Genomic DNA, 16094 nt, shown 5'->3' on the forward strand with positions numbered 1-16094 from the left:
CTACAGCGGTGCAAGTTGCCATGGCTGGCAGAAATGAAGCGGGAGTGACGGAGAGAGGCGCCCGCCGACTCTCCTCCAAACCCAACCCCCACGTTGTGCCGCGCATCATCACCAGTGGGGTGAGCGAGCGCTGTGCTGCTGTTATGCTGGTGGGTAGAAAGTGCAGTTATATCCCTTTCCCTATACACACCTCTTTAAGTTTGTTGTCAATAACTTACATCTATGCGTGGCACAGACTATACCCCCCCTCCCCAATAATTTAGTCTGGCAGTTGCAGTCCGATTAGTATTTTATTCAAAGGAAGGTTAGAAAATAAGTCTGACATTCTTAGTAAAGTGTTGCCTACTTCAAATCAATTGCATAAGCAAAACAACATCTGGCCTGGATCGGTTGAAAGGTTTGAAAGTAGCTTGAGTCTACATCCCGGTGCGTGAGTAAGTGAAGAGGGTTATCACCAGTCCGCCTTGTCAGGGTGAATTTCGTAGGCTACCGTGCTCTTTTGCTGTTGACGTTCAACCAGGAAATAATCATTTTTTTAAATCTGAATTCTTATCTTTCAACCACCTCATCTTACCTTGAGTAATACCTCGGGAGTTTAAATGTAACATTGGCGTTTAGCCTAAGTGTGGAAATAGGACTATATAGGCTATTATACGTTTTTACGTTTTAATATGGGCTGTATACTTTTTTTTCAGGTCCTTAAAGCGTTAACTCCCCCCTCCGTTTGGCCATTGAAGAGAACGCTGCGTGGGCTGCTAGATCATTTGAGAGTGCATTTTCCTCCTCCAATCCGCTGCACAGAGTCCACTCCCCATATGCCCAATGGGGAGAAGGGGTGGCTCTAACGAATTTGAATGAAGAGGGTAGCTTTCGGCGCCATTTTCGAGTGAGCTGCGATTGCTTCAACAGCTGAGAGGAGCGGCTGCAGCGGAGAGGCAAAGACGAGCTCTGGAGCTGTCGCAAAAGACACGGATATTATTTTCGGACACTTGAAAAATATATACAAAAATTATCCCGAAAATGAACACCGATGGATAAAGAAAAGGGAAAGAAGGCCGAGACTACGTGGTATCAGGACCGGAGGAAACGTTAGATAGTTAGCCAGCTACTGTAACGTTAGCATTACTAGCGATAAGAAATTGGTGTCTGACTTGGCGTCTGTGTAGAAATGTAACGTTTTATAAATGCATTTACAACAAATAAGTGGACCTCTCTAAAAAAAAAAAAAAATAACCAAACCGTTTAGAAAAATATTTCAGGGTCGATTGAGTGGAGAATGACCGGCATAATTTAGATATTTTTTGTTGTTGCGTTTTAGTCCTATTTTAGGACGTTCCGTTTGAGCGGGAGGTGGAAAAGCGGGAGGCAGTGGAGAGCCAGTCGGCACCGCTGTCAACAACATGCACCGCAACCTGAATCTTCACATCGTTGGCTTCCTCTTGAAAACGCTGCAAGGATTTTTCTGTAATGCTGAGGACACCTTTTTCACGTTTTGATTTATTCTTATTTTTTTTTTCCTAATGTATTTTTATTTTTTATTTTTAGGAATTTTAAAAGTCTTGTTTCACGTTTTTAATCACGTTTCTTAGCTAAGTTAACATTGGTGGATTCGCCTGATTTGAAAACGTTATACAACGTTTTATGGTAAGTGTCCATTGATTGCTGTTTTAACTAACAAGAGAACGTTTGTTAGTCAACTAGCAAATCGACAATTCCAGCAGTTTGGCATACGATGTCTACAGTATTTGCTCAATGATTGTCATGTTTGTTTTTACCATCCCGATGCAATTTGCCTTTATGAGTAACTAGCTGCGTCGTGTAACGTTTTCGGTAGTCTGATTTTGCCTGCCGGAACAGTTGCCACGTTTTGCTATCATTCTTTAGATTCATCGTGACTTATTAGCCTTTTTTTTTTTGCATTGGACATAATATCAGCTATAGTTATCGTGTTTTGCCTTTGATTGAGAGGGCGTGCTTCCTCAGTCAGGCGAGTGCCACATTGTAACGACTGTGATTACAACATAGTGTGCAATTTTTACCAAACTCTTGGCTACTGTATCCTGTACGTGAGCACACGATAATCAAATTGCACATTGTACGAGCAGTGTCAGGGCTGCTTGATTGTGATACAATGTTTCAATATTGACTGACTGATACCAGGTAGTCAGAATATGAATTGCATTGAATAGTATGCTATAATGTAACGTTTGCTACCGAAGTGAGTCGTTTTCTGCAGTTTAAACTGCTAGTTCAAGAACTTGTGCGATTTATTCTGTGGGTGAGGAGGCGGCTTGCTGGCACGAGTCAGATGCAGTAAAGTAGTCTCTCATACGAGTCATACTTGTTTTGCCCCGTCTTTCAGACTACTGAAATCGTGGCGCTGTGTAGAACATGCATGTATCTCTCTCGCTATATCTCAAACTAGAAAAAAATGGTAGTCCTACTCAACATGGAAATATATATTATTTTCCCACAATATATAGACTACACTCGTTTTTTTAATCCTGCCTCACCATCGCCTTTAGCTACTACACTACTCATACAGAATAACCCGCTGTTCTTTTAGTATTTTTTTTTTATCCTGACCTCCTTTCCACCAAACAATTATATTTTTGCGTAACAATCATCTGAGAATTATTTTTGTATCAACACACCACTTTGATACAGCTACGACTTTATCGTAGCGGTAAGAAGAACTTAAACAGCAGGTTATGATAATTAACGTAGCAGGTTAGGAGAATTAGGTTAAGTTTAGGAAAAAGGTGAGGGTTAGTAAAAATGCTCTCCTAACCTGCTACAAAAAGTAACTTGTAGCGAAGTGACTACTCAGCACTTCCCCCTTAGTCGCCGCTGCAGTGGGGGTCAATTGTCCCGACTGTCAATTATCATAATTGATGTAAATGTTTCTTCTCCTGTCATGTGACGTCAAAATGGGGTTAACAAGAGTGAACGTGGGCCATTTTCCACGTCAAGCGGTCCCAGGCGCTTTGCGTTGAGGCCAAAAAAGGCTCCTCTAGGTTTTTTTATTGTATTTATTTTGTGTGTGGGGGGGGTGGTGTATTAACATAAAAAATACACAGCATTCTCAACAGTTGAGGCTTTACTACTGTAATTTATTTAAAGTTGAATATGACACACTTTTCCCATTCTTTTGTCTCAATTATTTTTTCCCCTGTCAGAAACAATATATTGATTACTTAGGGTTGTGCTAAAGATTTTACAAAACTGAGTTAAGTCTAAACTGTACATGTCCTCTACAGTATAACCAAAGATGTACTCGCTGCTGTTGAATCCAGGGAGTGTATTACTGATACAGCCTTATGTACAGCGAAATATCAGTTATACTTGAAGCTAAGACAATATGTATTGTTGCTACCATTGTTGCACAACAAAGGCAATATTGCATTCTGTATCAATTAGGCCACCCATATAGTTAGTCAGTTAAAGCATATAGGAGTTTCTTTTTTAAACCCAGAGCTTAGACGGGAGTAGTTCTGATGGCATTTTGTTCCTGTGACCTCTGCTGAACTCAGCATGAGGGAAAATCCCTCTGAAAACCACATTGTGGAGGTGGTGATGCATGAGGCTTTAAAAAAACAAAAAAAAACAATTTAAGCCAAAACTTCATATGATCAAGATTTCACATTGACACATTTTCATTTAGAATGACATTCTAAATGAAAATGTGTCAATTTGAAGAGAAGTGTTAGGTTTGTATGAGTGTTTGGATAATGTCATGCACCATGCGAAATGTACTTTACTGTTTTTTAGTAATAGCAAGTGACACCCGTGATTATTGGTATATTTGTGTTTACTTAGACACCAATCTGCACTTGCCAGTTTAAGAAACCTTCCAATGCAATATAAGTCAGTGTGGTTGTGAGCAAGACATGCAGCACGTATAATGCTCACATCTACAGTAGTTTTGTATCATACATTTCCTCAAGTGATCCGAATGTTTGCACAGCAACATTTGCAGGAAGTAGATTGAAATTAGCATAGGCTAAATTATGTTGCAGATAAATGTAATGAATATTCTTGGATGTGTGAAATATTAGTGCTAGCTCTCATTGTAAAAAAAATTATAAAATAAAAAAAGAATAGATCTGCTTTATTATTAGTCAGTTGAGTAGGCTGGTAGTGAAACACGGAGTGTTTGTGCAGTTCTAGAACATTAGTATGACATTCTGTGACTCATCATTCTGTGTTCTGAGGGCCCCGCTGGCAAAATGGGCTCCCACCCCCATTTCCTGGTGGAGTTGTGCCTCCTCTCTGCTCACACGTGTGGTAGCTGGTCTATAGAGAACCACCCCATGCAGCACAAACTGTAGTATTCAAATTCGCCATGATGCGAGCAGGTTTTTACAGGTTTTGTTGGTTATTTTCCAGGGCTCTGTCATGGTGTGCTTCCACAACTGCAGTATCACAGGCAGGCCAGAAAGAGGCTATCATGGTGCCTCCCTCATAAAACACCATACTACTTAACATGTCCTGATCATTTTTACTTTTTAACCAGTTCAGAGCAGAATCCATGTTTTTGTTTTTATTATTTTGGGAGTGTGACTGGTATGTAGAGTGTATGGCTACTGTTGATGTCAGATAAGTGCTTATCATTGGAAGCATGTTTTTATTTAACTAGGCTAGTCAGTTAAGAACAAATTCTTATTTACAATGACGGCCTACCAAAAGGCCTTCTGCAAGGACGGGGGCTGGGATTAAAAATATAGGACGAAACACACGTCACGACGAGACACCAATACATAAAGAAAGATGCCGATAGGTATGCTATGTACACACTGGCTCACACACATTAAGTTGCTTGTGTCATGCATGCATCATCCCCTACTTAAAACAATGTCTCAGGTTGGTGTGCTGAGCAATTGTATTGAAGTCCTAATATTTTTATACTGGTGAAGTGATAATGCCATTTGTATATCATTGAGGGTTTTGTAAAGCTTTGCACAAGTTAGTGCAGTTCATATTTTGTGTGTGTACTGGACAAAAATATAAATGCAACAACTTCAAAGATTTTACTAAGTTACAGGCTGTGCCTGGGAGGGCATAGGCCCAGCCGATCAGAATGAGTTTTTCCCCACAAAAGGGGTTTATTACAGACAGATACTCCTCAGTTTCATCAGGTGCCTGGTGTCAGACGATCCCACAGGTGAAGAAGCCGGATGTGGAGATCCTGGGCTGGCGCGGTTACACCTTGTCTGCGGTTGTGAGGCCAGTTGGAAGTAATGACAAATTCTCTCAAACAACATTGGAGGTGGCTTATGGTAGAGAAATTAACATTCAATTTTCTGGCAACAGTTCTGGTGGACATTCCTGCAGTCAGCATGCCAATTGTACGCTCCCTCAACTTGAGACATCTGTGACATTTTTGTTTGGCAAAACGGCACATTTTAGTTGCCTTTTATTGTCCCCTGCACAAGGTGCACCTGTGTAATGATCATGCTGTTTAATCAGCTTCTTGATATGCCACACCTATCAGGTGGATGGATTATCTTGGCAAAGGAGAAATGCTCACTAACAGGGATGTAAACAAATTTGTGCACTTTACATGTTGCCTTTTTTATATTTTTGGTCAGTGTGTATATATTCTACTAAAAAAAGGTTTATCACAGTAACTACAGCTCAGTCTGTGGACATGTGTTGCGGTCACTATAGCTGACATTCTATGGCTTTGCTGTGCAAAATGTGGTGGGATGGTTTTACTAGATGTGTAAATGTGGTATTTAAGGTATTAATGTAGCCTTTTATTAAAATAAATCACTCATTACATTAACTAATGCTGTCTGGTTAATACTCCACACTAAGTTTGACTTCCGATCCTATTGAAACACATTCAGGTATTTTACCATTCACTTCAGGCTCGACTTTAGGGAAGAAACTGATAGACATCGCTGCCTCAGTTTCTTAAAAATACTCATACTTCCCAAAATATTATGTAGTAAAATTGGAAAATAGTGTTGTACTTTTCTAGCTTTAGCCTTCCAGTTAGTATTTTTCACCGTGTGTGAGGGAGCGAGCAAGCAACCAACCTAATTGTTTGTTTTTTACACTGGTTGTAGTCAGTGGCACAAGCGGTCCTTGAGTTTTAACTGTGGAATTTAAAAAATATATAATTAATATTGTTTGTATGGGTGCCACTCCATAACTGTAAGCTGACTGGGAATAACTCAAAGAAGCAGCACTCATATATTTTATTTGATGGGTACTATCCTGTCAGTCAACCGTGTAGGGGAGATGTGAGAATATAACCATGGTGACCTCTTCTCTCTCTATCCCTCTGGGTTTGGGGATGTCGCCAGATGTCGTGCCTCCTCCGGCCCCCAGCATCACGAAGCGTCATGGCCCTCTTGGTACATCACAAACAGGAACAGTGGATTAATACATATGAAATGTTGTTTTTTTTGTTTCAACGTGTCTATTTTAGGGTCCTTGTGCAAAACCCAGCTTTTGGGATGGGGAGGGACTGACAAAGGACTCACATGAGTGGAAAAGCATTTCAGACACGCTCAACTCTTAAGTTAGGGAAAGTTTAGACACTGGTCAGGAGTGAGAGTTTTGGCCCAAGTGTGTTGATAGGGTGCAGTGTGTGTGGTTTAGATGGGGGGGGGGGGGGGGGGTTGTAAATCCATACACCTTCGTTCTCTCTCTCTCACACACACGCACGCACACACACACTCACAACCTGAACTTGGATCGTAATCTCCCTCACTGCTGGTTCTCTGGACTGCTCCTCACATGGTGAGATGACTCGTGTTGATTACTAGTGCGACAGGCGTTGGTTTGTTATCAGTGTTTTTAGTGCCAGGTGAGGTTTGTGATGGCGCAGCAGTACATAGGGTAGTCAGATACTAGTAGTTTTCTCTTTGGGTCTGGTGCCGAGGTGTCTGTCTGGGCGCAGCTCTGAAACGGCTGGCGTCTCACTGCTTCTGCTTTGTCTACTTCCTGTTGATTGCTCTCTGGCCCTGTAGTGGCTACTGAGGGGAGGTGAAGGCGGCAGCAGCAGCTCTGTTGAAGCGGTGAGTTGACGAGAGAAAGCCCTAGAGCCAGAAGGGAGCAGTGTTTTGGAAGTCAGCTAAGTTTGGTGTACATTCGTGTGTTTTTGGTTTTCTGTATGGGCAGGTGTATGAACGTAGGATTTTTACACTACTAGACAGATGTTTGCTATGCGAGGCTGGATGTGTGTGTGTGTGTGTGTGTGTGTGTGTGGCATGCTTTTCCTCCATATACACGCAGATACTGGTCATGGGAATTTGTTGTATGGGAAGCCCTCTCCCTAACCTTGACTGGACGTCTCCCCCAGTTCACAACATGCATCTGGACTGGTGTAGGGTTATGATAAGGCTGGTAGTCTGTTTTCAATTAGCGTTCATCTTCGCATACAACTTGCATAGATATGATCACAATTACAAGATTTACATGATTGGCTTTATATTATTTTACACCGCTCCTGTATTATCCAATGGCCATGCTTCCTCTCCTGTATTATCCAATGGCCATGCTTCCTCTCCTGTATTATCCAATGGCCATGCTTCCTCTCCTGCATTATCCAATGGCCATGCTTCCTCTCCTGTATTATCCAATGGCCATGCTTCCTCTCCTGCATTATCCAATGGCCATGCTTCCAGGTGTTTTTACTCCCTTTTTTTGTATCCTCAGACATCAACACTTTCATTGAGTTAAAAATGTGTGTTGTGTTATTTTTCAGTTGATATTTCACTTTTTTAAATGTATATTTTCATGTGGTGCTGTATTAGGGTTGGGTGTCCCAGTAGATCTAGGCCTAGTGTTTGGAGTGTTACAAGGGCCCTACCTGACAGTGAATAGGGAGATTGCACACTAAGCTGAGAGTGGTAGCCACTAAGCTGATAGTGGTGCAAACCTGTGGAGTGAAGAGGTCACTTCACACATCCCCTTTTAGTGAAGTCTCCAGAAATGAAGAAACTGTGTGAGAGTTTGTTTAGGCTATGGTGTGTGAGACTGTGTAGTCTATGGTGTGTATCTCTGACATCGGTGTTGTGTAGGGCAGGACTATACAAGTATCGATGTTTTCCTTGGCAAAAATAAAAACACAAAGCAGACAATGTTTGTCTTTTTAAAAACCTGCTGTATGTAAATATTGTGTGGTATAGCTTGGAAAATAAATGGGACTCTGGATCACATGTTTGTTTCCAACATTTGGGCTGTTTTCCTAAAGTTAAATCCGCTTTGTGTTTTTGTCTCCTTGCCACGAAACTAACGAGTATCGCGATACTTGTATTGTCCCAGGTCCTAGTGTTGTGCAGAGGGAACCCCAGTCAGTCACTCTGCCCTGCTGTCTCTGCTTGCCTGGGGAACTACTGGACATGTGTTGGACAAGTGGGAATGGGGTTACTTTCTTTGTTGGAGGATTAACGCCCACAACTGCATGACTGGTGTTTCTACGGCAGGGAAGGGGTACTATTTTTAGATAACAGGCCTGGTGTAAATTACAATAAACTGAACCACCACCCCTGCCTCTACACACCCCTGTCCAAAAAAGTGACCTACGGCTAGTTACTCACCACTCCCGTCTTGTAGCGAGAAATTAACTCTAAAATACATGGATTTGAAACCAAGTGTGGAATGTTCAAGCCTGAATACCCATTCTAGATGAATGCTGAGAATTGTGATTTTTGGTTGAACATGACTCGATTTTTGTAGCTGGCTTATTTTAATAGTGATTTATAAACTGTATAATTTCTCTGTTCAAGAAGTCATGGTAAGGATTTCAGGAAAATTGCAGTCACATGACATGCGTGCTGCTCTGGTAAAGCTGTTAGATGAACCACGTGCTGCTCTGGTAAAGCTGTTAGATGAACCACTAATGACATGTGTGCTGCTCTGGTAAAGCTGTTAGATGAACCACTAATGACATGCGTGCTGCTCTGGTAAAGCTGTTAGATGAACCACTAATGACATGCATGCTGCTCTGGTAAAGCTGTTAGATGAACCACTGACATGCGTGCTGCTCTGGTAAAGCTGTTAGATGAACCACGTGCTGCTCTGGTAAAGCTGTTAGATGAACCACTTACACAAACTCCTCACATCCTTTGACACAACTCATAAGTAAATTCTACACTCACCATGACCACATTGAGTATTTTGACATAGGCCTATATAACATTTTTGAAAGGTGATTAAAGTTTGAAAAGTCAAACAATATTAGATAATGGACAAGAACATCTCTCTGTACACAAGTATCAAGATGTCCTTTCAACTTCAGTCTAGTTACACCAGGTCTCATCTGGGTACTTGTGTACGGAGAGATGTTCCAAAATAAACACCCTAGTGAAATTGCCCTATTATTAGTTATGCAGATTTATTTATTGAGACATTTTAGTTGTATGACAATGTCTGCCGTTCATTCTTAGTCCTTTCCCAGAATATAATGTCAGTCTTCTATAATTTATGTAGTCATTTTACATAATTTGTTTTGCCTAAACTATGAATTATCATGGCTGTTTTATACTAGCATTGTGCATAACATTCTCATAACCTAGCTAAAAATGCTAAAGGCAAAGTTAAATCCAGACTTTGGTTGAGGGTAAAGTTTTATCAAGTGAATGACTGAATCATCCTCCCATAGAATCACAATCAATCAACATATTTGTTCATAATGTTTTTGTCTAGGTCATTACATTTACCATTTAGCCTACATCACACTAATAGATATATCTATCTCACACACACACAGCAGAACAAGATTTTGTGTTGAATTGGAGGCCCCCAGTGGAAAGGGGTCACTTGACCTTTGCCCCCAGGGTCAGGTGACGCTGATTGAGGGTGTGAGTGCTGTAGGAATGGGTTCAAGGTCTGAGGAGTAGAGGTAACATGTCCAGACATGCTCCATTCATAGGGAGACAGCAGGGAAAGGTTAAAGCCATAATGGTGTGTGTGTGTGGATATTGGGTTGTAGTGATTAATTAGGTTGTAGTGACACCTGGTCAGAACTGACTGCAGTTAAGACTCCTCTTGACCCACCGGCGATTGTCGGACCTCATCCACTCCTCTGGTTCATGGGAGTTAATTTATGATTGTCATATAGGTAAAAGAGAGGGAGAGAGGGGGAATGCCTGAAGGAGTGGCACTGGAGTGTGTGTGTGTGGAGAGTTTAGTTTTAGATAAATTCAGGTCAGATTTATTTTTCAATTTAACTGGGAGTGCAATTTTATTGAATTTGAATAATACCTATTTTACATCATTCACATGTCTGACTTGAAATGTAATCAACTGAAGTCTGTAAACTGTAGTTGCTGGTATGGAAACTGTAGGTTATGGTGACACACTATTTATTTCTTTATTACAATGTGCATGACTGAGTCTGAAGCATTAATAATATTCAGGCAATAATGAACAGTTCTGTCGTGTGTGTGTGTTTTGTATTTATATAGTGACCAGAATACATCCTTTGTACCTCAGACCTTAAATGTAGAAAATCAATGGAATTTCATTTTTTGTATGTTATTTTTCATATTTTCAGCTTCATGAGATATAGGCTTGTTGCAGTTGAGCCCCAATCCTAAAACCTCCTTTGAGAAGGGGACAAATTTAAGTGACCTCATATCTTGAAGTAATTTGTGGTTTGCTGTGCTGCACATTTAGTTGTCGGTGGCTATTTGACTCATTCTCTGAGCGATTGAGTGGTGACATTGCATCTGTTGCTGTATTCAGTATGAAGGAAACTGGGTTTCATTTTACTGTCTATGAATCCAAGTAGAAATCCATCTAAATGGACTGGTCATCTTTTTGTATGCATTTGATTGTTTTTGTACCTGTAACGCCCTTCTAAAAAAATGACAAATAAATAAAAAGTTTGTCACAACAAACAGAGATGCTAGAACACTAATGACTGATGGATGTCTTTTGACCCACCTTGTCCAAATGAATATTGGGAGAGATGTGTGTCTCTGTCCTGGTTAACTTCATGGGGAGCCTCTGTTCTATGGACACAATGGAGCAGCTTTTGTATATCGTTCTTAACATCCTGTACCAACGTGAAAACTATAAGATCTGAAATGGATAAGTTATTAAATATATTTCCAGTATTTCATATAGTTTTGTGTGTAAGAGGGAGAGTGTAAGGGGACCATAGGGTGCAATTATCTTAAATTCAGACTTGCATTCAGTATCAGCAGGTGTACTTTGCAATATTTTTTGCTGAAATGTCTTTTATGTTATGTCTTCTCATTAGTTGGTATAACTTGAGTGAATCTAATCTTGTTTGAAAATACTAGGCTAAATGTGTTGCTATGTTTTGAATGTTGTGTAATTTTAGGTGTGTGTGTGTGTGTGTGTGTGTGTGTGTGTACACTTCTCTGCTCCTACCCTGTAATACCGAGGCCCATCTCCCGACAGAGCATGGTGTTAACTCTGGGTTATTTCCTTATATACACCCACAGTCGTGTCCAAGATGGCAGATGACGTCATTGTTTGTTAATCAGTATAAACACCTGTAGGGAATAGAAAAACACCCATTCTCTGCGCTACAATGTCTGATATATTTCTGAAAATGTTTATTTTAATCTCTGACAACATCCAGTTGTCGTTCAAGGTGGTGGTATTCCATGTCCTTTTGGATGCCTCTGTTTTACAGATTTATGGCTTTCTTATTTTAAAAAATGTACATGCACCCTTTCTAATAAGTTACACCAATACCTTTTGAAAATGCTATCTCTGTCTTGCAGACTTACCTTTTTTTTTATCTGTTGGTGATGTTGGGTAGTTGTTGAATTGTGCATTAGTGGTATTGGAGTGGTTATCGGACTTGATCAAATCAGCAGTGATATTTGGAAACTAGGGTAAACATAATTGTGATGCAAGTTAATACCACACCATAACGCTTGCCACTTTAAACCCTGTTTGTTTATGTTGCTGACCTGCCTTTCAATAGCTTCCCTTTTGACCAGATGACAGTGTGAATAAAACATCCTTCAATGTCCGTCAACCACGGTTTTCTTTTCAGTAGACTAAATGTTACTTAGCAGCGTTAGGGGCTATTCATTTTCCATAAGTGTCAAGTAACTTGGACATTAACATTGAGATTTGGTATTTATGTCCCTTTGTCATGCTATGGTTGTTGTCTCATAGTAGTACCTCTTCTGACTTTAGGGGATAGAGTGAGTAATATTGGATTCTGAGATCATTCATTCTTCAACTGAGCTCTTTCAAAATTAGCATTATTTTCTAAATGTATTGCAATTATCAGATTTGTTTTGAGTAATTTAAGATACTAACATGTCTGAGGTTTCATATTGGTCCAGTTCATTTTGGGAACCAAAAAGACTATGAAGATGAATGCGTTTCACTCTAACCCAAGTCTTGGGGCCAGGTTTATAGACGTTGCACCATCGTTTAGTAAAAAACTGGCCCTGGTGTTTCCCTTATTGGAAGTGATTTGAAACCGCATCTCCCCTTCAATGTAGCTGATCCGGACTCAATCTGTCATAAATACATCTATATAGATCAATCACACACACAAACGTGACAGTTATAGAAGAAAAGAAAAGTGTTTTTCCTTTATTTAGCTAATTACCTGACTATTTACCCCCATCCTCCCTGTGTTTTCAGATGGTTGGAGAGTCTTGGAGTTCCCTTCAGCCACCGAGAGACGACCTGGATGCGTGTGTGTATGAGTGAAAGAAAGGGGAGGTGTGTGTGTGTGTGTGTGTGTGTATGTATGTATATACACACACACATACATGTATACATATATATACACACACACACACACACACACACGTGTGTGTATGTGAGAGAGCGAGAGAGGGGAGTTGTGTGTGAGAAAGGGGATGTGAGAGAGAAAGGGGATGTGTGTGTGTGTGTGTGAGAGAGAAAGGGGATGTGCGAGAGAGAGCAAGGAGGGGAGAGAGTGAGTCAGGATGAGTGTATGCAGGAGAGGGAGCTGGAGTCTGCGAGGATGTGTGAATGAGATGGAGCTGGTTGTGCTGTAGCAGCACAGAATGGTTTGTGGGTTCCACAGAGATGCAGGCCATACTGTGCTGCAGCAATAAGGCCTGGACAGACGGGCATCTGTGGAACCATCCAGAAGAGCGCGTGTGTGTGGGATCCACCTGCCTCGTCACTGGCTGCCTTGCTGTAGCAGCACGTAAATATTGGAGTTAAAACTACTGCTGAAGCCTCCAGTATTGCTCGTGCTGCTGAAGCAAAGCTGACCGCTCGCCACGAGTCTGTCTGCATGCATCCCTCACGCGCAGCACGGGAGAACGATGCGCAGGAGGAGGGGAGACACCGAGAGGGACGCAGTGTGTCATCTTTATGACAGGTACAGACATGAGGTTTTAAGTTGCTTTTGTCCATTTTATTTCCATTCTAATTCATTTTACAGCTAGGACTATGTTGTATTTTATAGGTCATTGTTTTGGAACATGTTCATGCATTTCTATATCCATTTTAACTATCTTTGCACATTAAATTACTTGTTTGCATGATTTAGTTGGCCCATAATGCTTTACTTTTTTATGTAAACTCACATGTGCTGCATTTTCTAATAAACGTTTTGAAAGGGTGCACCTTTTATTTTATTCTCATGTTTCAGTCCTTGTAAGGTACCATACAACTAGGCTACCATCCCTCTGGACGCAGATGGCAGTCCAATGTCTACTTTTGATTGACATTTGGATGAGCTGTCAACTAATGTGAATGCAATGTGAAATCAACTAAATTAACCATGTCATTGGATTTAGGTTAAAGAATTTGGCGCGAAAAAATAAATTCTCTTAATTTGAATCTTTTTGCTAATCCAATTCATTTTTGGGTGAGCGAGGTAGGTTGAAATGTGGAAACAATGTTGATTCAACCAGTTTTTGCCCAGTGGGATGCTGTTTGTGTCGTTACACACCAAACAAACTCATGGGGTTATGTCAATTATCTTCAGAGAAAATCCAACTATTGAAATGATACAAATAAGTTTCTCAATCAACCATATATTTGATCTCTATAAAGTGTATAACTTGCACCAGCTCTTGTGAAAATGTTCCACATTAGACCTATACCCTTATACTGCTGACTTAAGTTCACAAATCATGAGAGTATGATTTTATGCGAGATAGGTTCCAATCACACAGGCCTCAAGCCAGCCACTCTGTTTAATTTGCATCAGCTCAATTTGAATGTTTAGCATATGTGGGCCTATTCAGAGGGTTAATTGGCTTTTCAGATTTTAAAAAAAATATTCCAAACACTGATAATGTCAAGATCTGTTTTAATATGTATAGTAATTTAACCCTCATTCCGAGGCTTTTGAGGGTGGTTTTCTTTTTTTTTAGCCAGAGAAAATTACCTTAGTCAAATGGCTAGATAACTGAATCGAATTTGGCCATTGGCCTATATATTTTAGCAAGCTATAGGCTGAAGACTTATAATCTTGTGTACAATTAGCCTAATATTTCTAGCAACTATCATCACTTTGCCAAACACTCGTGAATGTTACCTGCGAGCTTGTCACACAGCGAGTTTCACACCTTTCTACAGCGGTAAGGTCACCGGGTCGGCCTATTTCCTATTGGGACTACCTGAAAAATCTGGGTGGGGCTCATGGGCAAACAGGAAGACTACCGTAGCGTAGCAGTCGCATATATGCCTATCATTAGCATAACTTTGATATAGGCCTAAAAAAGGTCAGTAATATTTTTGAGCCCATACGAGTTCCTGCAAGGCCATGCATGATCACACTCACCAAATGTAATCTGCAGAGAGGCTATAACACTTGATGTATACTTTTCTGTCAATTGTTATTTACATTGGATGCTTGATCAGCCTATTCTAAGCAGACATTTCACCTTTCAGGGAACTTGGCCTAGCCTATTTGAAATGTCCCAAATATTTTTAAAAGCGGATAGTCTACATATTGGTTGTACCCGCTAACATAGACGAAGGATTTTAATAATAAGATTTTATAGAGGAATTTTTCACGCATACCCTGAACCCAGTCGCCTGTTATCAAGATGAGCCCAACTACCATCCGTAGTCTAAAATCAGAGGATGAGATTTTTAGTCGAATGTCTTAACCAAACAACACCATCCCTATATTCTAGTGTGTATTGTACTATTGTGAAACTTCAGTAAATACGTTTTCTGATCTCTGGCTTGATTTGGAGCCACATTTTGTGACAAGCAAATGACGCAGAGCGATGCAATGCCATTTTGAAGGGGAAAGGGCTTTATTAAACTGCCATGGATAGATAGGTTTTAGCAGTGCATGGGTTATGCTTGCATATCTTATTTTTAGGCTAATTGTAACTTTATTTTACTATTAGAAAATAAAGCAATGTGTTCCATTTTGTCTCAGGCAAATAGGGCTACGCACGTCACACATTGCGCTCTACCATCCCGAAAGTATGCACACGCAGCCCACGAGTTATGCTATATTTTAAATGCTACATAAGAAGGGGAAAAAAAATCAATTAAATGCTTAAATAAGACGATAGACTAAATAAGTTTGCAGAAGTAATTTAACAATCGCCTATGGTGAATTTTTCAGGGGACTTTATTGTATACAGGCCGTGGGTGTAGACTGCTTTACCCTGGTCCAAAACAGTCCTATGCATTTATATTACTTCCCAACCTTTGTCACTGAAGGTTATTATCGAAAGAACATTATACTTTTTATTTAGGCTATTTGGGGTATTTTCTCTTCAAACTATTTTGAAGAGAACCCGTTTCTTAATTCCTTATTCACATCGTCAAATGTATTTTAATAAACTGCCAAATGCTTTGTTGTGCAATTACTCGAGAATGCTTAGTTAAAGGCCTATTTAGGCTATGTCTTACAATGCCTTTGAAATATAACATTTAGTATTTTTGGAAATCCAAACGTGTTGGCCAGGCATTCTGTATAACATCTCGTTGCTCTTTTGATTTAATCTGGTCGGCTATAGGCTACCAATAATTAGTTAAATGTTTTATTCTGGCCATGCATTCACATGTTCCTTCATATGAGACAAATCATTTTACTTTAGAAATTATACAATTTACTAGTCAGATTTACGGAGAGGAATTGTAGGCTATAACTATTTTAATATATTCTTAAACGCCTGATGATC

At 40.2% G+C, this 16094-nt stretch overlaps 1 long non-coding RNA gene across 1 annotated transcript; it reads left to right on the forward strand.

Annotated features, from left to right (window-relative positions):
- The first annotated feature begins 749 nt into the window (after positions 1-749).
- On the forward strand, positions 750-12671 carry LOC115161244 (uncharacterized). The gene is made up of 2 exons (XR_003869225.1): positions 750-1644; positions 12601-12671. It is a non-coding gene; the product is annotated as an uncharacterized LOC115161244 (long non-coding RNA).
- Positions 12672-16094: the final 3423 nt, after the last annotated feature.

This window comes from Salmo trutta, chromosome 24, assembly GCF_901001165.1.
Source record: "Salmo trutta chromosome 24, fSalTru1.1, whole genome shotgun sequence".
Classification (NCBI taxonomy): domain Eukaryota; kingdom Metazoa; phylum Chordata; class Actinopteri; order Salmoniformes; family Salmonidae; genus Salmo; species Salmo trutta.